We start from the raw sequence: 24,193 nt of genomic DNA, 5'->3' as shown, positions 1-24,193 counted from the left end.
TGTCCATGTACCTGTTCAAGTATCTCTAAAATGTTGTTCTAGTACCTTTCCTATCCATGTACCTGTCCAAATGTTTTTTTAATGTTGTAATGTACGTGCTTCAACTACCTCTTCTGGCAGATCGTTCCATATACCCACCACCCTCTGAGTGAACAAGTTGCTCCTCAGGTCCCTATTAAATCTTACCCCTCTCACCTTAAACCTCTGTCCTTTGGTTCTTACCCTGGGTGAAACTGTTTGATTTATTTAAGAAGGATTATATTCTTAATTTATCTCAATTTATGTTACTTTATTCATTAATTTTTAAAAGTTGTATCAGTTCTCATTTTGCATCTTCGTAACTTGAACCACGGCATTTCTCTCGCTGGATTCTAGAAGGATGAAGGTGGATGTAATTGAAACAAACCACATAATGAAATGCCTAGATAGAGTGGATGTGGAGAGGATGTTTCCAGTTGTGAGAGAATCTTGGACCAGAGGACACAGTCTCAGAATTAATGGACGTACCTTTAGAATAGAAATGAGGAGGAATTTCTTTAGTCAGAGGGTGGTGAGTCTGTGGAATTCATTGCCACAAATGGCTGTGTAGCGCAGGTCATTGGGTGTTTTTAAAGCAGAGATTGATGTATTCTTAACTAGTAAGGGTGTCAAAGGTTATGGGGAGAAGGGAGGAGAATGGGGTTAAGAGGGAAAGATAGATCAGCCATGTTTGAATGGCATACTAGTCTTGATGGGCCAAATGGCTTAATTCTGCTCCTATGATTTATGGTCTTATTGTCTTTCTCCAAAAACCAGAACACCCTGTGGTTTAGTTTAATTTAGAGATACAGCGCGGAAACAGGCCCTTCGGCCCACCAAGTCAGCACCGACCAGCGATCCCCACACATTAACACTATCCTGCACACACGAGAGACCATTTACACTTATACCAACCCTATTAGTCTACAAACCTGCACGTATTTGGAGTGTGAGTTGAAACCGAAGATCTCGGAGAAAACCCACGCAAGTCACGGGGTGAACATACAAACTCCGTACAGACAGCACCCGTAGCCAGGATTGAACCTGGATCTCCGGCGCTGTAAGCGCTGTAAGGCAGCAACTCTACCGCTGCGCCATCGTGTTGTTGCAAACTAATAATTTTTATTCAAAGTATTTGACAGTGACAGAATAAATAGACCTGTTGGGTCCATTTTGGCTCCTGCCCTCAGCTAGTTCGCTACAGGTATTGAGCCACTGGCTTCATTAATGTTCTTCAATCCCAGTTGTTCCGATCCACTGCCTCACTCCCAGTATTTGTGTTCAGGAAGGTCAGTCCAGATCTTTTGAGTTAGTTTAACAAATTTCAAGGGAATTGTGTGACATTCTGCATCCCCTTTAGAAGATTCTAGTTGCTTGAGAAAGTCCAAGTACATAAATCTCCCATTGACCTGGAAAATCAACATGGAGGATCCCAATTGAAAAAAAAGCACTGGGCCTTAGCTTCAATGTATTCATGGATATCTTGAAATACTTTCTAAATCCTTCACCAACATATGTGAATGGAGAGCAATTAAAAAATGGTAATGAGCATAACCTTTTTGTCACTTGCCCCACTGAAGAAACTGCAACTACCTAACTCTGCTCTTTACTGGTGATTTAATCTTGCCTCAGCCAGAGGATTTGGAAACAGCAATTTTCAAGATACCGATAATTCCTCAGCTAGCAAGACCCCAGAATGCATTAAAAATTAATCATCATAAAAATGTATAATTTCAACTGGAGGTCTGACATCATATAACTGTTAATAGCACTTTATTTCTACATGTTTTTGGAGATGTCTGGCGTCTTTGTTCATTTCATTTCAACGCTACGCAATAGTAATGCATAATGATCTGGGCTTTCTACAGGTGTACAGTTGTGACACAGTTGCACAGCTGGTAGAACCACAGCCTCGCAGTGCCAGAGACCATGGTTCTATCCTGACCTCGGGTGCTGTCTGTGTGGGTTTTGTGTGTTAGAAACATAGAAACATAGAAAATAGGTGCAGGAGTAGGCCATTCGGCCCTTCGAGCCTGCACCGCCATTCAATATGATCATGGCTGATCATCCAACTCAGTATTCCGTACCTGCCTTCTCTCCATACCCCCTGATTTTCCAATGGGTTCTCATGGGTTCCCATGGGTTTCCCCCAGATGCTCCAGTTTCCTCCCACATCCCAAAGACATGCGGGTCTGGAGGTTAATTGACCTCTGTAAAATTGTCCCCAGAGAGTGGATGCAAAACTGGGATAACATAGAACTAGCACAGATAGACACAAAATGCTGGAGTAACTCAGCGGGATGAGCAGCTCATTCTTTCTCTCCAGAGATGCTGCCTGTCTCACTGTGTTACTCCAGCATTTTGTGTCTATCTTCAGTGTAAACCAGCATTTGCAGTTCCTTCCTACATAGAACTAGTGCAAATGGGTGATCGATGGTCGGTGTGGAGTTGGTAGGCCAAAGGTTTCCATGTTCCCATGCTGCATCTTTCAATCAATCGACAATACAGACCTGTACAGAAGTGAGAAACAAGGCTAAGAACTCTGTTCATTCAAAACAAGTAAATCATAGAAGTGATAGCAAGCACATATTTTTCCACCCTTGCAGTGGCAACCATATTAAAAGGAACGTTGTGATGGAAATGCACCCACTGAGGTACATTCAATTATTAAAACTCACAACCAAACTGAAAATAATTGCATTTGTTGCAGTGGGTATGTTTGAAGGCACAATACGCTTTACTTGTGAAAAACCAATTCTGCCCCCAGGAACATTGTAGCATATTACCAATAAAACAACAGTTTGAGACAGAGTGAAAGGAGTTCAGAGACAAGAGGCTGTAGATGCTGGAGCCTTGAGCAAAACACAACTCTGCTGGAGAAATTCAGTGAGGCAGGCAGCATCTGGAGAGGGAGTGGACAGAGAACTTCTTCAGAGGTGTACCCCGAAGCCTTTACCATCATAGCCGGGGACTTCAACAAAGACGACGATAAAATCACTTCCGAACTACCACCAACATGTCTCGTGCAGCACCACAGGATTCAACACCCTTGATCACTGCTTTACGACCATCAGAGATGCCCATTGCTCCATCCCCTGCCCTCACTTCGGGAAATCTGACCAGTCAGCTGTGTTGCTTCTTCCTGCATACACGCAGCAACTGAAGAGCACGTCCCCAGCGGTGAGGACTGCACAGAGCTGGTCAGGGGAGGCAGAGGCACAACTATGGCACGGCTTGGAGTCCGTAGACTGGGCAATGTTCAAGGACTCGGCAACGGACCTGAATGAATACGCCACAGTCGTTACAGACTTCATAACGAAATGTGTGGAGGGCTGTGTTCCTACAAAAAACATCTGAGTGTCAGAAGCCTTGGATGAACCAGGAGATCCGCATTCTTCTGAGGACCAGATCCTGGGCATTCAGGTCTGGCAATGCAGAGGTGTACAAGAAGTACAGATTTGATCTTGACAAGTCCATCAAAAATGATAAAAGGGACTTCTGCTCTAAGCTGGAGAATGAGGTGGGTGTTCGGTAACGGTGGCAAGACTTGAATACCATCACTTCCTACAAGGCGAAATCAAGAGGCAGCTCTTGTAACAGCGAAGCAGCACTCCCTGACGAGCTCAATGCGTTCTACGCAAGCTTTGATAGGGAGAACACTGACATGCCTTCCCGAGCCCCCATTCAGTCACAGGGTATTACAGTCACAGTCACAGAGGCCGACGTCAGAAGATCCTTCAGGGGGGTGAACCCTAGGAAAGCGTGTGGACCTGATGGTTACCCGGTCGAGTCTCAAAACCTGTGCAGACCAACTGGCTGGAGTTTTTCGGACATTTTGAACCGCTCATTACTGAGGTCTGAGGTTCCCACCAGCTTTAAGAGGGCATCAAGAAGAGTCAGGTGATGTGCCTCAATGACTATCGACCAGTGGCACCAACGTCCATGGTGATGAAGTGCTTTGAGAGGTTGGTTATGGTGCATATCAACTTCCAGCTCAACATGAACCTCGTCCCACTACACTTTGCCTACCGCCACATCAGGTCAACGGTGGATGCGATCTCACTGGCTCTCCACTCCCCACTGGACCACTTGGACAATAAAAACACATAAGTCATGCTGTTGTTTATAGACTACAGCTCAGTGTTCAATACCATCATCCCCTCCAAGCTGGTTCCCAAGCTCACGGAACTGGGTCTCTGCACATCCCTCTGCAACTGGATCCTCGACTTCCTCATCCACAGACCACAGTCTGTTAGAATTAGCAGAAACTCTTCTTCCTCAATAACAATCAGCACAGGAGCACCTCAAGGCTGTGTGCTCAGCCCCCTGCTCTACTCAGTCTACACTCATGACTGTGTAGCTGGACATAGTGTGAACTTCATCTTCAAGTTCGCCGACGACACCACCGTTGTTGGACGAATTACAGATGGTGATGAGTCAGAGTATAGAAGTGAGATCAACCGATTGACCAAATGGTGCCAGCACAACAACTTGGCTCTCAACATCAGTAAAACCAATGAACTGATTGTGGACTTTGGAAGGATGAGGACCCATAATCCTGTTTATATCAACGGGACGATGGTGGAGAGAGTCAAAAACTTCAAATTCTTGGGTGTGCATATTTCCGAATATTGTTCCTGGACCCAGCACACTGATGCAATTATAAATAAAGCACATCAACGCATCTACTTCCTGAGGAGATTATGGAGGTTCAGTATGTCAGAGAGGATTCTCTTGAACTTCTACAGGTGTACAGTAGAGAGCATATTGACAGGTTGCATCAAGGCCTGGTTCGGCAACTTGAATGCCCAAGAGTGAAGAAGACTGCAAAAAGTTGTGAACACTGCCCAGTCCATCACCGGCTCTGACCTCCCCATCATCGAAGGGATTTACCGGAGTGTGTAGGAAGAACTGCAGATGCTGGTTTCGACCAAAGATAGACACAAAAAGCTGGAGTAACTCAGTGAGACAGGCAGTAACTCTGAAGAGAAGGAATGGGTGATCTTTCGGGTTAAAAACCCTTCTTCAGACCAGTTAGGGAAAAGGGAAATGAGAGAAATAGATGATGATGTAGAAAGATAAAGAACAATGAATGAAAGATATGCCAAAAAGTAACGATGATAAAGGAAACAGACCATTGTTAGCTGTTTGTTGGGTGAAAACAAGAAGCTGGTGCGATTTGGGGAATGATGGGGAGAAAGGGAATGCCGAGGTTAATTGATATTAGAGAAATCAATATTCATACCACTGGGCTGTAAGCTGCCAGAGCAAAATATGAGATGCTGGTGCTCCAATTTGCATTTAGCCTCACTCTGACAATGGAGGAAACCTAGGACAGAAAGGTCAGTGTGGGAATGGAAAGGAGAATTAAAGTGTTTAGCAACCAAGATTTTAATATTTTTGCTGCAGAAAATGCAAATATTCTACAAGTAGAATGGTTGTAATAAATTAAGATGATTGCAATTGGATAATGCAAATCATATAATCAGCTTCCCAAAGACATGGAACAAAAGTAAACATGCACAATTGAAGCAATAACCTTCTCAAGCAAGGTTAAAATATAGACAGGGTAATTAGTCTGTTCTGTTTCAATGGAAGTTTTCCAAATTCAAAGTGAAACAAAAGTATTGGAAGAAGGTATTCTCGGATAATAAACAAATATATCACTAAAGAGATTAAATGTGTTTCTCCAGTAACCATCGTAGAGGTTCTCTCTCTATCTCTCTCTCTCTTTCTTTGATGTTTCTACAATGGAATTACTACAATTCTCCTGCTCGTTCAGGTTCTGAAGATCAGTAAGAAGGGCGGCATAGTGATGCAGCAGGTGGAGCTGCAGCCTCACAGCACCAGAGACCAGGGTTCGATCCTGACCTCGGGTGCTGCCTGTGTGGAGTTTGCATGTTCTCCCTGTGACGGTGTGGTTTTCCTCCAGGTGCTCTGGTTTCCCCCCATATTCCAAAGACATGCGTGTTTGTAGGATAATTGGCGCCTGTAAATTGCTGTTAATGTATAAGGAGTACATGAGAAAGTGGGAATAACATAGAACCAGTGTGAACAGGTGATCGATGGTCAGCTTGGACTTGGTGAGCCTGTTTCCATGCTGTTGCTTTGAACTAGAGGGGACCTAATTGAAACATACAGAATAGTGAAAGGCTTGGATAGAGTGGAGGTGGAGAGGATGTTCCCACTAATGGGAGTGTCTAGGACTGGAGGTCCTGGATATTTTCTCAGATTTAAAGTAACTAGTCTCTTCCATGCACAAATCTAATGTCCTTTATTATTAGGATGTACTGGATCTCTCAAAACTCTCTCTCCATACTCCAAAACCGTTGGAACAGATTTAATCCCTGGAGGAGCATGAAAATGCTTCCATTAGTGGGACCTTTCCATTAGTGGGAGAGTCTGGAACTAGAGGTCACAGCCTCAGAAATAAAGGACATTCTTTTACGAAGGAGATGAGGAGACATTTCTTTAGTCAGAGGGTGGTGATTCTGTGGAATTCTTTGCCACAGAAGGCTGTGGAGGCCACATCAGTGGATATTGTTTTGGCAGAGATAGATAGATTCTTGATTTGTACAAGTGTCAGAGGTTATGGGGAGAAGGCAGGAGAATGGGGTTAGGAGGGAGAGATAGATCAGCCATGATTGAATGGCGGAGTGGACTCGATGAGCCAAATGGCCTAATTCTATTCCTATTCCTTATGACCTTATAACTAAACCTATTCCACCCAGTTTACAGTATTGGAAATGCAATGCTATTCTTTTATTGCAATGTCAATGTCATCCCATAACTCCCAAACTATCAGAAACATGGATGTGTATTCTGCTCAGATACTGCAGCAGTTCGAAAACATTACTTATCAACATCTTCTCCCGGATAATTAAGCATAGGTATGAATACAACACATTGTTAACAATGGACATATCTTGTGAAAGAATGGAAATACATCCTTTCCTTATTTAAAACCTAATTATTTGGCAGTGGTTTGAATGGGAATGCTTACCTAATAGGAATGTTTAAGAACTTTCAAGTCGGGAATGTTGTTGAATGTTCTCTGACAGGGGATAGTTATTGCTTGCCACTTGTAGACAATAGCGAATATATTATTATTGCCACTTGTAGACAATAGCGAATATATTATTATTGCCACTTGTAGACAATAGCGAATATGTTATTTTTTAGCCCAAGTCAAAATGTTATACAAATCTTTCTTTACAAATTGTTTTATTCACTCAGTCATGTTGGCACTGCTTAGGTTCAATGTCAAGAAAGGTGAACCCTGGGGCCTTTCGACTGCTCTTGACCCAAGAAGAAAGGAAATTAATTTCACTCTTCTAAAGTACAAATTCTCTGGCAACTCACCAGCATCGTGTTGCAACTTAAGAGATTGTGGCTGGCATCGTGACAGCTTTGTGGAATGGTCTGGGTGACAAGAGAGAGGCAAAGGCGTCTTCCTCATGGTAAATTCTTTGTGGTGGTCCTGTCCCAACTCCTGCTCTCCGCACCGGGAACATCTGGCAGTGAAGTGCCGACCCTTCTACCTCTTAAGGTAATTTAGTTTACTTTTTTTTAGTTTAGAGATACAGCACGGAAACAGGCCCTTTCGTCCCCACTGGGTCCGCGCCGACCAGTGATCCCCGCACATTAACACTATCCTATACCGGCAAGGGACAATTTTTACACTTACCAAGCCAATTAACCTGCAAATCTGTACGTCTTTGGACGTGAGGAAACTGAAGATCTCGGAGAAAACCCATGCAGGTCACGGGGAGAACGTACAAACACCGTGCAGACAGCACCCGTAGTCGGGATTGAACCCGGGTCTCCGGCGCTGCATTCGCTGTAAGGCAGCAACCCTTCCGCTGCGCCACCGTGCCGCCAATTCACTTCCATCATCTATATCCCATCCCAGGCAGACATTCATGTAGCGCGAGAGGAGCTGCACGCCATGGTTAACGAATACCAGACAGCGTACCCCAACACCTTTCCCATCATACATATAACATATAACATATAACAACTACAGCATGGAAACAGGCCTGTCCGGCCCTACCAGTCCACGCCGACCATTCTCCCTGACCTAGTCTCATCTACCTGCACTCAGACCATAACCCTCCAATCCCCTCCTATCCATATACCTATCCAATTTACTCTAAAATAATAAAATCGAGTCAGCCTCCACCACTTCCATCGGAAGCCCATTCCATACAGCCACAACCCTCTGAGTAAAGAAGTTCCCCCTCATGTTACCCCTAAACCTTTGTCCCTCAATTCTGAAGCTATGTCCCCTTGTTGGAATCTTTCCCACTCTCAAAGGGAAAAGCCTACCCACGTCAACTCTGTCCGTCCCTCTCAAAATTTTAAAAACCTCTATCAAGTCCCCCCTCAACCTTCTACGCTCCAAAGAATAAAGACCCAACCTGTTCAACCTCTCTCTGTAGCCTAAGTGCTGAAACCCAGGCAACATTCTAGTAAATCTCCTCTGTACCCTCTCCATTTTGTCGACATCCTTCCTATAATTTGGCGACCAGAACTGCACACCATACTCCAGATTCGGCCTCACCAATGCCCTGTACAATTTCAACATTACATCCCAACTTCTATACTCGATGCTCTGATTTATAAAGGCAAGCATACCAAACGCCTTCTTCACCACCCTATCCACATGAGATTCCACCTTCAGGGAACAATGCACAGTTATTCCCAGATCCCTCTGTTCCACTGCATTCCTCAATTCCCTACCATTTACCCTGTACGTCCTATTTTGATTTGTCCTACCAAAATGCAGCACCTCACACTTATCAGCATTAAACTCCATCTGCCATCTTTCAGCCCACCCTTCCAAAAGGCCCAAGTCTCTCTGTAGACTTTGAAAATCTACCTCACTATCAACTACTCCACCTATCTTAGTATCATCTGCATATTTACTAATCCAATTTGCCACACCATCATCCAGATCATTAATGTAAATGACAAACAACAGTGGACCCAACACAGATCCTTGGGGCACTCCACTAGACACTGGCCTCCAACCTGACATACAATTGTCAACCGTTACCCTCTGGTATCTCCCATTCAGCCATTGTTGAATCCATCTTGCAACCTCACTATTAATACCCAACGATTTAACCTTCTTAATCAACCTTCCATGTGGAATCTTGTCAAATGCCTTACTGAAGTCCATATAGACAACATCCACAGCCTTGCCCTTATCAATTTCCCTGGTAACCTCTTCAAAAAATTCAAGAAGATTAGTCAAACATGACCTTCCAGGCACAAATCCATGTTGACTGTTTCTAATCAGGCCTTGATTATCCAAATAATTATATATATTGTCCCTAAGTATCTTTTCCATTAATTTTCCCACCACAGACGTCAAACTAATAGGTCTATAATTGCTAGGTTTACTTTTAGAACCTTTTTTAAACAAAGGCACAACATGCGCAATGCGCCAATCTTCCGGCACCATCCCTGTTTCTAATGACGTTTGAAATATTTCCGTCATAGCCCCTGCTATTTCTGCACTAACTTCCCTCAATGTCCTAGGGAATATCCTATCAGGACCTGGATACTTATCCACTTTTATATTCTTCAAAAGTGTCCGTACCTCCTCTTCATTAATCCTCCTAATTTCCATCACTACTCTACTTGTTTCGCTTACCTCACATAATTCAATATCCTTCTCCTCGGTAAATACCGAAGAAAAGAAATTGTTTAATATCTCCCCCATTTCTTCCGGCTCAGCACATAGCTGTCCACTCTGACTCTCTAATGGACCAATTTTATCTCTCACTATCCTTTTGCTATTGACATATCTGTAGAACCCCTTGGGGTTTACTTTTACATTACTTGCCAAAGCAGCCTCATATCTTTTTTTTTCTTTTCTAATTTCCTTTTTAAGATTCCTTTTACATTCTTTATATTCCTCAAGAACCTCATTTACTCCCTGCCGCTTATATTTATTGTATATCTCCCTCTTTTTCCGAACCAAGTGTCCAATTTCCCTGGAAAACCACGGCTCTTTCAAATTATTATTCTTTCCTTTCCACCGAACAGGGACATAAAGACTCTGTACTCTCAAAATTTCACCTTTAAATATCCTCCATTTCTCTATTAGATCCTTTTCATAAAACAACAATTTCCATTTCACTCCTTTTAAATCCTTTCTCATCTCCTCAAAATTAGCCTTTCTCCAATCCAAAATCTCAACCCTTGGTCCAGATTTGACCTTCTCCATAATGATATTGAAACTAATGGCATTATGATCACTAGACCCAAAGTGCTCCTCAACACATACCTCCGTCACCTGACCCATCTCATTTCCTAACAGGAGGTCCAACACTGCCCCTTCTCTGGTAGGCACCTCTACGTATTGCTGCAAAAAACTATCCTGCACACATTTTACAAACTCCAAACCATCCAGCCCTTTAACAGAATGTGATTCCCAGTCTATATACGGAAAATTGAAATCACCCACAATCACCACTCTGTGCTTACTACTAATATCTGCTATCTCCTTACATATTTGCTCTTCCAATTCTCGTTCCCTATTTGGCGGTCTATAATACACCCCTATAAGTGTTGCTAAACCTTTCTCATTTCTGAGTTCCACCCAAACAGCCTCCTTATTTATTTATACCAAAGGGATAATAACATAAAAAGGCCAGTTGAAGAATTCTCTTCCAAACTACCACCAGCAAGTGTCCTGCAGCACCAGAGGATCAACCACCCTTGATCACTGCTATTCCACCTTCAAATATGCCTATCGCTCCATCTCTCACCATCACTTTGGGAAATCAGAACACCTGGCTTTGGTCCTTCTTCCTGCATGTAGGCAGCATCTGTAGAGCACAGCTCTAGAAATGAGGACTGCACAGAACTGGTCAGGGAAGGCAGAGGAACGACTCTGTAATTGTATGAAGTTACGAATACTTGACTTAACGGTACCCTATAGATATAAATAAGTGTTTTGGGAACGAGTTATAGATTTGAAGATTATGCAGAAACAAATACTCACACTAACAACATTTTAGATGCAATAAGTACTTTGGTCTTACTCAGCTTTTCAGGAAGTAGCTTCCAGACCCCTACCACCCATTGAATTAAACATTTTCTCCCCATTACTCCTTTTACCAATAACGTCAAGTCCATGGTTATTGATCTGAGGGAAATAGCTTTTTCATATTTGTTTTTTTCTGGTGCTCTTCTTATTGACTGTTCACCACAAAGAATTGACCATTCACCCTCTGTCCAAAGTGGGGCAATGCCAACCTAGCCAAATTTTACTCATAACGTAATGAGTCCACTGACAGAGGCACAGGTATCTAAACCTCTGGAAGTCTTCATCTTCTTCATATGGCCTTGCATGGGATACATTTTGCCATTGCCATTCTGGGTTTCTCTGCAGTAAACAATGACAGCAATAAAAGCAATGAGCCAATTGTTCCAGAATTTCAAGTTTGCAGTTTTTGACTTTCTTGGGAGGGGGAGGAGTTGGTTATTGATCAATTTGAACCTTTTCCCAGGCATCCAATTGTATCACTCCGATGTACAGGCCAATGCTAGAGAAACACTGTGCTTATGCCTGTCTCAATCCTGGTATTTTTCACAGCCGGTTACCAAAGTCATCCATTCCAGCATTAAAAATCCAGTAACTGACCCATATTTATAAAAATGGAACAGTTTCCAGCTAAGCTTGGGCTTAGTATAACCACAAAATTACAAAAGGTGAGAAAAGGCAGGTGAAGGAAATGTGAAATAAAGCAGAGAATGTTGGAAATACTCAGCAGGTTAGGCAATGGAATTTTAATTTTTTTCGTTTTAGAGATAGAGTGCGGAAACAGGCCCTTCGGCCCACTGTCCACACTGACCAGTGATCTCCACACATTAACACTTTCCTACACACACTATGGACAATTTACATATACACCAAGCCATTTAACCTACAAACCTTTGGAGTGTGGGACAAAATCGAAGATCTCGGAGAAAACCCATGCAGTCACGGGGAGAACGTACAAACCCCGTACAGACAGCACCCATAGTCAGGATCAAACCTGGGTCTCCGGCGCTACAAGCACTGTAACATAGAAACATAGAAAATAGGTGAATCGAGTAGGCCATTCAGCCCTTTGAGCCAGCACCTCCATTCAATATGATCATGGCTGATCATCCAAAATCAGTACCCCGTTCCAGCTTTTTCCCCGTATCCCTTGATTCCCTTAACCCTAAGAGCTAAATCTAACTCTCTCTTGAAAACATCCAGTGAATTGGCCTTCACTGCCTTCTGTGGCAGAGAATTTCAAAGATTCACAACTCTCTGGGTGAAAATCACAACTCTCTGGGTGAAAAAGTGTAAGGCTGCAAATCTACCGCTGCGCCACTGTGCCGGTCTGTTTTATTTCTTTAAAAATCACATAGTCTCAAAAAAGGCCAACAATTCAGACTACTTCACCACTAAAGTTTATTGCTTTTGACACATTGTGTGGATACTAAAATCACTCCCATGTGGCTGTAAGTGAAATTGTGGGATGTAACCAACAGGATCTATGCTCTGCTAATCCCTGACCCACATATTAGCTATTGGTTCAAGTTTGAAGTTCTGATGTAGACATCAAGCATGTATATATTTAAAATGGGAATAAGTCAGTGCCTGGGAATTCTAGACCAATTACTTTGATATAATTTTGGTCAGAAAATTAATAGAGAGGCTCTTTGCAATCATTTGCAAAGGTTATTATGAAATCCCAACATGGCTTTTGGAAATGGGGTCCTGTCTCATCAGTTTAGTTTAATTGATAGATGATGTTAGTGCAGTGGTTATTAGACATCCTGATATCCAAAAAGCCTTCAATAATATGGCAATTGGAAAACTGTCAGGTGAGGTGGCTTTCAACGTGACAGGCAGTCAAGTTTTAAGCTTGGCAATAAATTGATTGGATTGGTGTAAGATGATTATACGTCATAGGACATGGTGTTAAATTGGATATACAGTCACGACGATTTCCATGATACAAACATGTACAAGAAATAGGTGCTACACAAAATGAACATGGTCCAATCTGATTTCCTTTGGATTCCACATGAGAAATATTTTTCAAGGGAATAACTAATATGTTATAAGGGTTATTTGGTTAAGGCTGCAAAGCGGGAGAGGATTATGAGGTTGTAAATTATGATACATTGAAAATTGATAACCAATTTTGCAAGGCTTTATTAAAAGCCTGCTTTTCTACTGAGGGTATAAAATTTACTCTTTCTGTTACGTGGATTGTAAGATCTTGTAAGATAAGCACTTGAGAGTCTCTGATAGGTTACTTGATCTACTGTAGGCAAATTGTTGAAGCTATTTCCACATTAATGATCAGTAGTGAGTTCCAGTATTTTAACCTTTCAAAATCATGATGGCGGAATTCTCTTCACATTAGAGAAGATCTTGCGAGTGGTGATTTTACCTGCTTTCTTCGTGTTGTGAAATGCTGGCAACAAACTCCTTGGACAGTTGCTGCAATGCACTCTTGGACACTCTCCATCCATGACGGTCCATTGGTGAAGGAAGTGAATGTTTAGGATAATGGATCAAATGGATTTATTTTTGTTGTTGGTGAAATGTTGTTCCTTAAGTGTTTTCGGAACTGGAGTCACCCAAGCAAGTGAAGGGTATTCCATCATATTCTTATTGAGCATTATAGATGGTGAACTGACTTTGGGCACTTAGAAGATAAATCGTTCATCACAAAATAGCTGGCATCTGACCAGTAAGAACCCAAGCCTTTGGTCAATGCTGACCACCTACACCCTGCAATCATCCATCTTCCTGGGATAGCCATGGTTAGGCTTCAATAATGATTTTACTGTTGAATTGCATCTGGTTTATTGCATTCAGTGCACACAATAAAACTTTCATTTGGCCACAGCTGGAATGTTATATGCAGTTAGCATACGGTATGCTGTTATCTGGTTAGCATACGGTAAGGGGGACAGGAATACACTCGAGAGGATACAGAGGGTTGTACATAAGGTTGTTGTGTCACTAAAGATGGAATGTCAGAGCTTTGAGGAAAGACTGGAGAGGCTATGGGTGTTTCCCTTGGAATACAAGAGATAGATGGAGCATTATACAATCGTTTATTCACAAAATGCTGGAGTAACTCAGCAGGTCAGGCAGCATCTCAGGAGAGAAGGAATGGGTGACGTTTCGGGTCGAGACCCTTCTTCTGACTGACACCATACAATAGTTGGTGAAGTGACTTTGGGCACTTACAAGATAAATCGTTCATCATGAAATAGCTGGCGTCTGACCAGTAAGTTAATATGGGCGGCACGGTGGCGCAGCAATAGAGTTGCTGCCTTACAGCGAATGCAGCGCCGGAGACCCGGGTTCGATCCTGACTACGGGTGCTGTCTGTACGGAGTTTGTACGTAATTCCCCGTGACCTGTGTGGATTTTCTCCGAGATCTTCGGTTTCCTCCCACACTCCAAAGACGCACAGGTATGTAGGTTAATTGGCTTGGTAAATGTTTAAAAAAATTGTCCCTAGTGTGTGTAGGATAGTGTTAATATGTGGGGATCACTGGTCGGAGCGGACCTGGTGGGCCGAAGGGCCTGTTTCCGCACTGTATCTGTAAACTACACTAAACTAAACTTGAAAGAGGCATACAAGATAATGCCTTAGGTAAGATGGCTTGTGGGAAGCCTATATGCATGATGAAGATGTCTAAACCTAGAGGCCCTATGTTTATGGTGAGGGGTAAGAGGGATTGGCGAGTCCAAAGATTTTTTCTCTGACCCTAAAGGTGACAGTTGTCTGTGACGCACTGCCTGAGAAGGTGATGTAGGCAAGTACTCTTACAACATTAAAGAAGTGTCTGGATGTGCACTTGAATCGCTGAAGCAAAGAAGGCTATGAACCGAGTGCTGGAAAATGGGATTAGTAAAAATGGGAAGAATGACGGGATGAACATGATGGACTAAAGGTCTTGTTTCTCTGCTACATGCCTCTACTTCAGGTGGTCCCCCCTTGGCACTGGAGAAAACAAATACAGATTGTCTGATTGCTTTGTGGACCACCTGTATTCAGCTCAAAGGGCCAAATGACCTAATCCTGCAACTGCATTTTATATTCTTACTAGACCAAGTGGACCCGTTGGGCCCAAACCTCTCCTGCATTGGTGCAGCACCCTCTCCTCCCCCCTCCCCCTCCCCCTCCCCTCTCCCTCCTCCCCTCCCTCCCCTCCCTCCCCCCTCCTCTCCCCTCCTTCCTCCCTCCTCCCTCCCTCCCCACCACCTACTCCATCCCCCTTAATTGCCCTTATCCTCCCCCCGTCCCTCCCTCCTTCCACCCTCCCTCCCTAGGAGATAGATTTAAACTTTAAAATGTGAATAATTTTAAAAATATAACACCGATCTCAATGAAACTTCTTCCATTAGCACCAAAGGGACGACGGTGAGTAAGGTGGGCCTAAAATTGTTGCGCTATCGTGTACCGTTTTGGTTGTAGTTCAGGAACAAACAAACAAACAAACGAGATCTTTAGTATATAGATGGCTGTATCTCTCTGTTTTTTTCTTTCTCCCAGTTCTGATGCAGAATCTTCAACCTGAAACGTTAAATCTGTTTGAGACACAAGGAACTGCAGATGCTGGAATCTTGATTTTTTTTAAATCACGGTGTGATGAAGTAACTAAGCGGGTCAGGCAGTATTGGTGGATGGGATGGATAAATGACATTTCAGGCTGGGACACTTCTACTGATGCTGAGTGTTTGCAGTAATTTCTGCTCTTCGGCTATAGTCTGAATGAAGGACTGCATAATTTGATAATTATTTACTCTGAATTGTGTTCCGTTTTGGTTGTGCAGTTGAAGAGTTATTGCTGTTGGCCACGTTTTCCGACAGATGACACATTCGGGTTCAGAAGTCAGAGAAAAAATTCCCAGCAAGTTTTGCATGAATAGAACATCCTGTCCCCGAAGGTTATAGGATGTGTTAAAGCTGCGCACAAACAGCTCCATGCCTGAATGAAACACAGTGGAGAAGAAATTGTCATTTATTTTCTTGTGTGTTGTAATATTCCTGACTAAATTTTAAACCTTTGTTTAACCACTGAAGTGATCTCAATACTCATAGCTGCATAAAATTTACACTCCAAGACAGATCAGGTTCTGTTACCATAGCAACACACATTGTTACCCTGAAGCATTGGATTTAAAGACATCAATTTTACTTTGCAAAATTGAGTCTAATGTTTTGAAATTTATGATATGAGCGTTTTTCTGAATTTTTCTTATATATATATATGATTGCAGTTTACCAGGAATTAAATTAGTAAAAAAGATTGGAAAACATAATTAGAAATAAATGCCTAATCTGCAATTGAATTGCACAAGGAAAATGGTAGATAATACACATGTACAATAAACAACAAAACAGAAATTAAAGAGTTAAACATATCTTGACAAATCTTACAATCCAAACTGATTTGTATCTAAATGTCTTATGAAGCCTTATGAGGAACAGTCACAGAATCATAGAGCACAGAAACAGGCCCTTCTGCCCAACTTGTCCATGCCAACCAAGATGCCCCATCTAAACTAGTCCCATTTGCCAGTGTTTGAAATACTTTGTCTAAACCTGCTTACAAATTGAGTCCTATTGTGACTTAAATGCAAAATTATGCACTTGATTTTACAACCTATGTTCATTCTTGATATTGTTCATCACCAGCAATTCAGCCTTCCAAAGCATACCTCTCAGTCCTGACAATATTTTCTTTGAGCTTATATTTGAAGGTTTCGAAAGTCCATTGACCTGCCAGTGAAATTGCTGGTGTACCACTATGATTTTCCACTCAGATAGTAATTGGTTCAGGGACACATTTACAGTCATCTGAGTGGGTATTATTGAGGTTTAGGAACAGCATTGCCTGAGGAAAAGAATTTCTGTTATTCCATTTCCTTTCAGTTCTACAATATTTGGTATTGCTTCTTCACAGCTTCAGAAATGATAGAAACCTGTTTTTTTGCAAATGACAGGTCTTTCCTGGATATTTTCTCAGATTTAAAGTAACTAGTCTCTTCCATGCACAGATCTAATGTCCTTTATTATTAGGATGTACTTTCACTATTCAATCACCAAATGTGTGGCAATACGATCCTGGGGTGTAATTGTGAAACTTGACACCTTCTAGTACACAGATTGATTTGTATTTTAGTGAGCTAAAATCAAATACAAACCATCAAGCTGCCTTATTTTACAATTAGCAAGCAAATATCTGAAGGAACAAAGCAGCAAATTCTTGTACTTTGGAGAGAAAAAAAATCTTCACATTGATCCTATTTGTTGGTGAAGTCTTACAGTCTTATAACCATATAACCATATAACCATATAACCATATAAGAGTAAGACAGCACAGAAACAGGCCCTTAGATGTAACAGGCCCTAATATGTAAAGCGTCTTTGGGTTTCTAGAAAAGCGCTATATAAATGTAATGCATTATTATTATTATTATTATAAGATTATTTGGTCAAATGTATGAATGGAATCCGATGGTTTACCTGGGCTGGGTCTCCTTGCTAGGTTTCTGAATGGTCCTTCCATAAGCTAGGGTACTGTCTGATTTACTTCTATCCCATTGTGAACATAGGACTTTGTCAATGCAACTGCAGCACAACAATGCTGAGAACTATATTCTGCATTCTGTATCTTCCCCTTTGCTCTATCCATTTTACTTGAATTTGACTTGATTGTATTTGTGTATCGTATTATCTGATCTGATTCAACAGTATGCAGAACAAAGTTTTTCACTGTACCTCAGTACACATGACAATAATAAACCTAAACCTAAATTAATACCTGTTTTTTCTTTTGTTTGTATTGCAAATCAAGTTGCCAATTTGCTATCACTTGCAATGCACGATCAATTGTATCCCTCCCCACTCCCCTTCCACATGTCTGATGGAACTATGGGAACAATGTGCTATGTGCTTTAATTTCACTCTGTTCAGTCTAAATTAATAGGAAGTAGTTTGTAAAATCAAGTATCGTGATAAATGATAGAGACAACCTCCTTTCAATAGCAATGAACATTAGAACTCATTAAATTGGATCGGTGACCATTTTTCAGCATGAACTGACCTTCTTTGGTTATGTACATCATTATTAGTGCATTGCCAAGGAATTTATTTCTGTTTTTAAACAGAGGCCAAATCTAATAAGTTTTAAATGGCAAGTAATTCCTACCCTCCGTGAACCAATGTTCTCCCCTGTTTGACTGCAAATCATTTTGAACTAATAAGCCCAGTGCCGGATGATATTCTGGGTAGCGTTAAAACTGTAAGCTTGAAAATGATAATAATACACTTCTCTGGCTGATACACTTCATGAATAATTGGACCAGATGCTTCAAAATAAACCCTTGACTATTGTGGAATAGTGTAGCACATTATTCTGTATGAAAATATATTTAAATTTGAGATGCCATAGAAGGAAATCACAAAGGGAGATTGTGGAAAATGCATGTGGTGAGATCTACCATTGTATAGCCACCGGATAGAGGTTTTCCTCCCCCACCTCTCCCCCTCCCCTCCCCCCCCCCCCCCCCCACCTATTGTTGCTACTGGTTACATCTTCCTCAACCATAAGACGCAAATGGAGCCACATAATCTGTGATGAAGTAGTGGAGAGGGACCCCAGCAGTCCTTCTAGGCGACACAGAGGTTCATGTGCACTGTTTCTGACCTCATCTACTGTGCCTGGTGTTCCCAATGTGGCCTCCTGTACATGAGCAAGACCAAGTGTAGACTCGGCAACCGTTTCTCCATCCGCCAAGGCCTACTGGATCTCCTAGTTACCGACCATTTTAACATTTACACATTCCTTTACTGACCTTTCTGGCCTGGGCAGTGCACTCCATAACTCAACGTACTTTTCGACTTTTTCACACTATTCTTGACTGTTCAATTTTGCAGAGGTTTAGAAATGATTTTGATTGGGGTATGAACTAGACCGGTGTTCACTGTGTAAAGAGAAACACCAACAGAAGATAAAATATATGTGGGGGAACTGTAAACAGAACTCGAATCTCAATGGACCAGGAGAGATGTACAGATTTTGTCTTATAGTCAGCAACAAATTCCCTCTGTTCCTTCAAGTATTTGTTCCTCTTTTGACTGATCCTCCATTGAATTTGTCCTTCCACTTCTGCCTTACAGCGCCAGAGACTTGGATTTGATCCTGACTACAAGTGCTGTCTCTATGGAGTTTCAACATTCTCCCTGTGACCAAATGGGTTTCCTCTGGGTGCTCAGGTTTCCTCCCACATTCCAAAGACGTGGAGGTTTGTGGTTTAATTGGCTTCTGTATGTTGTCCCTAGTGTGTGTAGGATAGAACTAGTGTACAGGCAATCGTGGTCGGCGCAGACTCGGTGGGCCGAAGGACCTGTTTCCACGTCATCAGCCAATGATCAGCCATGATCGCATCGAATGGCGGTGCTGGCTCGAAGGGCCGAATGGCCTCCTCCTGCACCTATTGTCTATTGTCATATCTCTCAAACTAAAACTAAAAACTTCTGTGAATTACTGCATCAGGCAGTTCACAACCTGGAGATCTTGGCAAATGGACCTTGACTATTTTTCAAGCTTTAGGCAAATGAAGCACAATCTGAGAATATCAGTGTTGCATCTTCCGACTCTGAGTGTTGTACGCATCTCATTACACCAAGTCAAGTCAAGTCAAGTCACGTTTATTTGTCACATACACATACAAGATGTGCAGTGAAATGAAAGGTCACCCACAATCCAGCAATAGAGCAATAAAAATAAACAATTTCACACACAATCACAACCAACACAGAACAAAAAAAAAAGAAACATCCATCACAGTGAATCTCCTCCAGTCACCTCCTCACTGTGATGGAAGGCCATAATGTATTTTCTCTTCCCCTGCCGTCTTCTCCCACAGTCAGGCTGTTGAAGTTGCCACGTTCCAGGCCGCGCCGGACGGTGAAAGGTCCAACACTTAGTTTGTGTCCTGGACCACCACATTGGTGTCATGAGCTGTGATTGGATATGATCTAAGTTCCCAGGAGCCACTCCACTGCTTTCTACATGGTGAGATTGAGATGTGGCAGCTGACAAAGGAGTGAGTGTAAAGACACAGGTTTTGATGCTGATGGTGAGAAACAAATGGGCAATTTGATATGGGAAAAATTCCTTGTTGATACCGGCGTTTTTAATTAAGCAAAGGATGTAGACAAAATCTATCCTTGGCAATCCCATGAGTGTAGGCAGTTCAATGACTTCTGCTGCTGCCAGCTGAAATTAATTAAATGGCTTGATTTCACAAATTGTAATTGTGACATTAGATATCTCCGCACACCTGTTTGGCTCATGTTATAGACATCATCAACAGTAACCTTAAAAACATTAGAAACATTAAGAGCACTTCCAGTCTCTCCATTTTCTTCTTCTCCGGGCAAGCAAGTTGGGCAATTCTGCCCTAGATGGGATGGGGTGAGATAATGGAAGCTCCACATCTTGGGAAAATGGGATTATTTTAGATTAGATATTTTAGTTAACATGGATTATTTGGGCCAAAGGGCCTGTGTCCCTCCTATATGATTATATGTTTCATCTAAAAGAATAAAAGCAAATCCTGAAGGGACCTAAAATGACTGTACCTATTGTTCTCTCTAGATCCATTTTTCTCTTTGGTCATTTATAACTTTGGATTTCCTTTCTCATCCTGCTACTGCTTGGAGCTGCTCCCTCACCAACCTCAATGTACATTTAAGGCTATTGTAGTTCAATACAAAGATCTTGAATTTATCATCACCATGAAGGAGCTCAAATTCAAGAGTGTCCGGCTACACATTGCAGCAATCATGCTTCCTGGATAGTCCTGGACAACTGTTTTACTGGCCGAGGCATGTATAGAATGTTACCCTGAGAAAAGGCAACATGTTCATTAAAGTGATGTTGTAGCGACCATAGAGAATGGTCCAGGTCGTCGAACCCTCGGATTGGCCAGCGAGGTCACGTGGGAACGCGACCATAGGGATTGGTCCAGAGAGCGACATCGCTGATTGGCCAGCGATGTCATGTGCGCGTTTGGCGCCCGTTTTAGTCAGTTCGGCGAAGTCTTCAAGGAAGACAGTAAGTTTGTATTGGTTGTCCCTTACCTTGTTGTTTAACTCTGTATTCGAATATTGCGGCTGCAATAAACTCCTCTTACAACCACCAAGTTTCGGACTCGCTATATTGGTGACCCCGACGTGATCTGGACGATCACCGACTGAGCAGGAACCCGACGCCTCGTTGACGATGACCGAGCAGGGCACACCGGAGTCAAGCGCGGCAGACGTTCATCTACCGTTGTTTTGGACGCACGCACCGCAAGCTTGGTTTATCCACGCCGAGGCTCAATTTCATATAAAGAAGGTGTCGGACGAATCCACGAAGTACTTCTACCTCGTCAGCGCTCTATCGCCGGACACAACCAAGCGCGTGATGCGGTTCATCGTGAATCCACCTGCGGAAAACAAGTACGAGGCCATGAAGAAAGTATTACTGCGAACCTTCGGGTTTAATAAGCATGGCGGTGCGGCAAAACTTCTGCACCTACCGGATCTTGGAGACCAACTGCCTTCAGTCCTCATGGCCGAAATGATGATGCTAGCCGGTGAGCATACGGATTGCCCTATGTTCGAACAGGCATTCCGCGAGAAACTTCCCGAGGATGTCCGACTGCTGCTCACGGATTGTTCTTTTAAGGACCCCGAAGCATATGCAGCGAAAGCGGACGCGCTCATAGCGGCAAAAAACAAGGCAAGTGGTTCGATCAACAAAGTCTCGACATCAGTTACCACGCCACAGCGACGGCAAGATGGCGCCACGTCTCCCGCCAATTCTCCGAAAGCCCGCCAAAAAGATCCGCACAAGCGCGGCTGGTGCTATTATCACCTACGATGGGGTAACGGATCCCGCAACTGTCGTTTGCCTTGTACCTTCGCGGGAAATGCCTCGGCCGATCGTACATAGGGGCAGTTACGATTGGCCAGAACCGGCGCCTCTATGTCCATGATCGATTCACGGACACAGAATTTTTGGTAGACACGGGAGCCATCGTCAGCATAGTGCCACCGACCGACCTCGAAACCAGATCGGGTAAGACAGGTCCCACCCTCATCGCGGTTAATGGCAGCCCAATTCCCACTTTCGGTACACGGAAGATGTCCCTTGTGTTAGGCCTCCGCACGTACGAATGGCCATTCATCATAGCCGACGTCAAACAAGCGATCCTGGGCGCAGATTTTCTCTGGGCTTTTTCACTGGTTCCTGATGTCCGCGGTAACGACCTCCGACCCTCTGCCGAAGATGAGCACGTCGTTCCGACAATCGCCTCCTCGCCCAGCCCTACTGTCCAGGCCGTCGTCGCGGCCCCCGACTCGTATGCTGCGATTCTGGCAGAGTTTCCAGAGCTGCTCGTCCAACGTTTTGACACACCTTCGGCTAAGCACGGTGTGGTCCATCACATCCGCACCGAAGGCCCTCCCGTTTTCGCTCGGGCCAGGAGACTACCGCCAGACAAACTGGTGGTGGCAAGGGCGGAGTTCAGGAAGATGGAAGAAATGGGAATTGTCCGTCAGTCTGACAGCCCGTGGGCCTCGCCGTTACACATGGTCTCCAAGGCATCTGGGGGGTGGAGACCATGTGGCGATTATCGGCGTCTCAATGCTGTCACCACGGCTGATCGCTACCCCATACCGCACCTACAGGATTTTTCATCTGGGCTGGAAGGAGCGGTGGTGTTTTCCAAAATCGATTTGGTGCGAGGATACCATCAGATTCCGGTGCGACCGGAGGACATACAGAAAACTGCAACTATTACTCCGTTCGGGTTGTTTGAATGGTTGCGTATGCCTTTCGGTTTAAAGAACGCGGCACAGGCTTTCCAGCTACTGATGGACCGCGTGGGCCGGGGTTTACCCTTTTTGTTTATTTATCTAGACGACATCCTGGTCGCCAGCCCCTCAGTGCAGGAACACCAGGCCCATTTGCGGACCGTGTTCCAACGGCTCCAAGACCACGGGCTCATTATCCAACCCTCCAAATGTCAATTCGGCCTTCCTGCTCTTGATTTTCTAGGGCACAGAATTACCCCTGCCGGCGCCTCCCCTTTGCCCGAGAAGGTGGAGGCTATCCGGGCATTTCCCAGGCCCACCACAGTAAAAGGGCTGCAGGAGTTCGTAGGCATGGTTAATTTCTACCATAGGTTCGTTCCGGCAGCGGCGCGAGTCATGCGCCCGCTTTTCCAATGCCTTGCAGGGAATCCGGTAGAGTTGTTGTGGTCCCCGACCGCAGAGTCGGCTTTTACAGCAGCTAAGGCAGCCTTGGCAGACGCCACCATGTTGGTCCATCCGAGCCCCTCCGCCCCCACGGCCCTGACGGTTGACGCCTCTGACGTGGCGGTGGGCGGGGTTCTGGAGCAGCAGGTCGGTGGCCGTTGGCAGCCTTTAGCGTTTTTCAGCCGGCAACTAAATTCGGCCGAGCTGAAGTATAGCGCATTTGACCGAGAGCTTCTGGCTCTCTATTTAGCTGTTCGTCACTTCAGGTACTTCCTCGAGGGCCGCCCATTTGTGGCATTTACGGACCACAAGCCATTAACATTTGCTTTTTTGAAATTGTCTGACCCATGGTCGGCCCGCCAGCAGCGGCACCTGACTGCTATCTCCGAATTTACCACCGATGTCCGTCATGTCGCGGGTAAGCTTAATGCCGTTGCTGACGCCCTGTCTAGACCTGCTTTTCCCCCTATTTCGGTGGTGGACTGCGAAGTGGATCCCCAGGAGCTTGCGGAGGCACAGCTCCTAGCGGATACCGTTTCGGCTTACCGGTCCACCACTTCGGGATTGAAGTTGGCCCAGGTAGCTTGTGGGTCGGAGGGCACGAAAGTCTGGTGCGATGTTTCTCTTCCCCGTCCCAGGCCGGTAGTACCGCCCTCCCTTCAGCGCCGGGTTTTCGATGCCATTCATGGGCTGGCGCACCCGTCCATCCGCTCCACCTCTGCCTTGGTAGCAGCGAGGTTTGTCTGGCATGGCCTGCGGAAACAGGTAGCGGGGTGGGCACGTTCCTGCGTGCCCTGTCAGACCGCTAAAGTCCAGCGCCACGTCCAGCCACC

This window comes from Rhinoraja longicauda, chromosome 13 (genome assembly GCF_053455715.1).
Source record: "Rhinoraja longicauda isolate Sanriku21f chromosome 13, sRhiLon1.1, whole genome shotgun sequence".
In the NCBI taxonomy this organism is placed as follows: Eukaryota; Metazoa; Chordata; class Chondrichthyes; order Rajiformes; family Arhynchobatidae; genus Rhinoraja; species Rhinoraja longicauda.
This window is presented reverse-complemented; position numbering follows the sequence as displayed.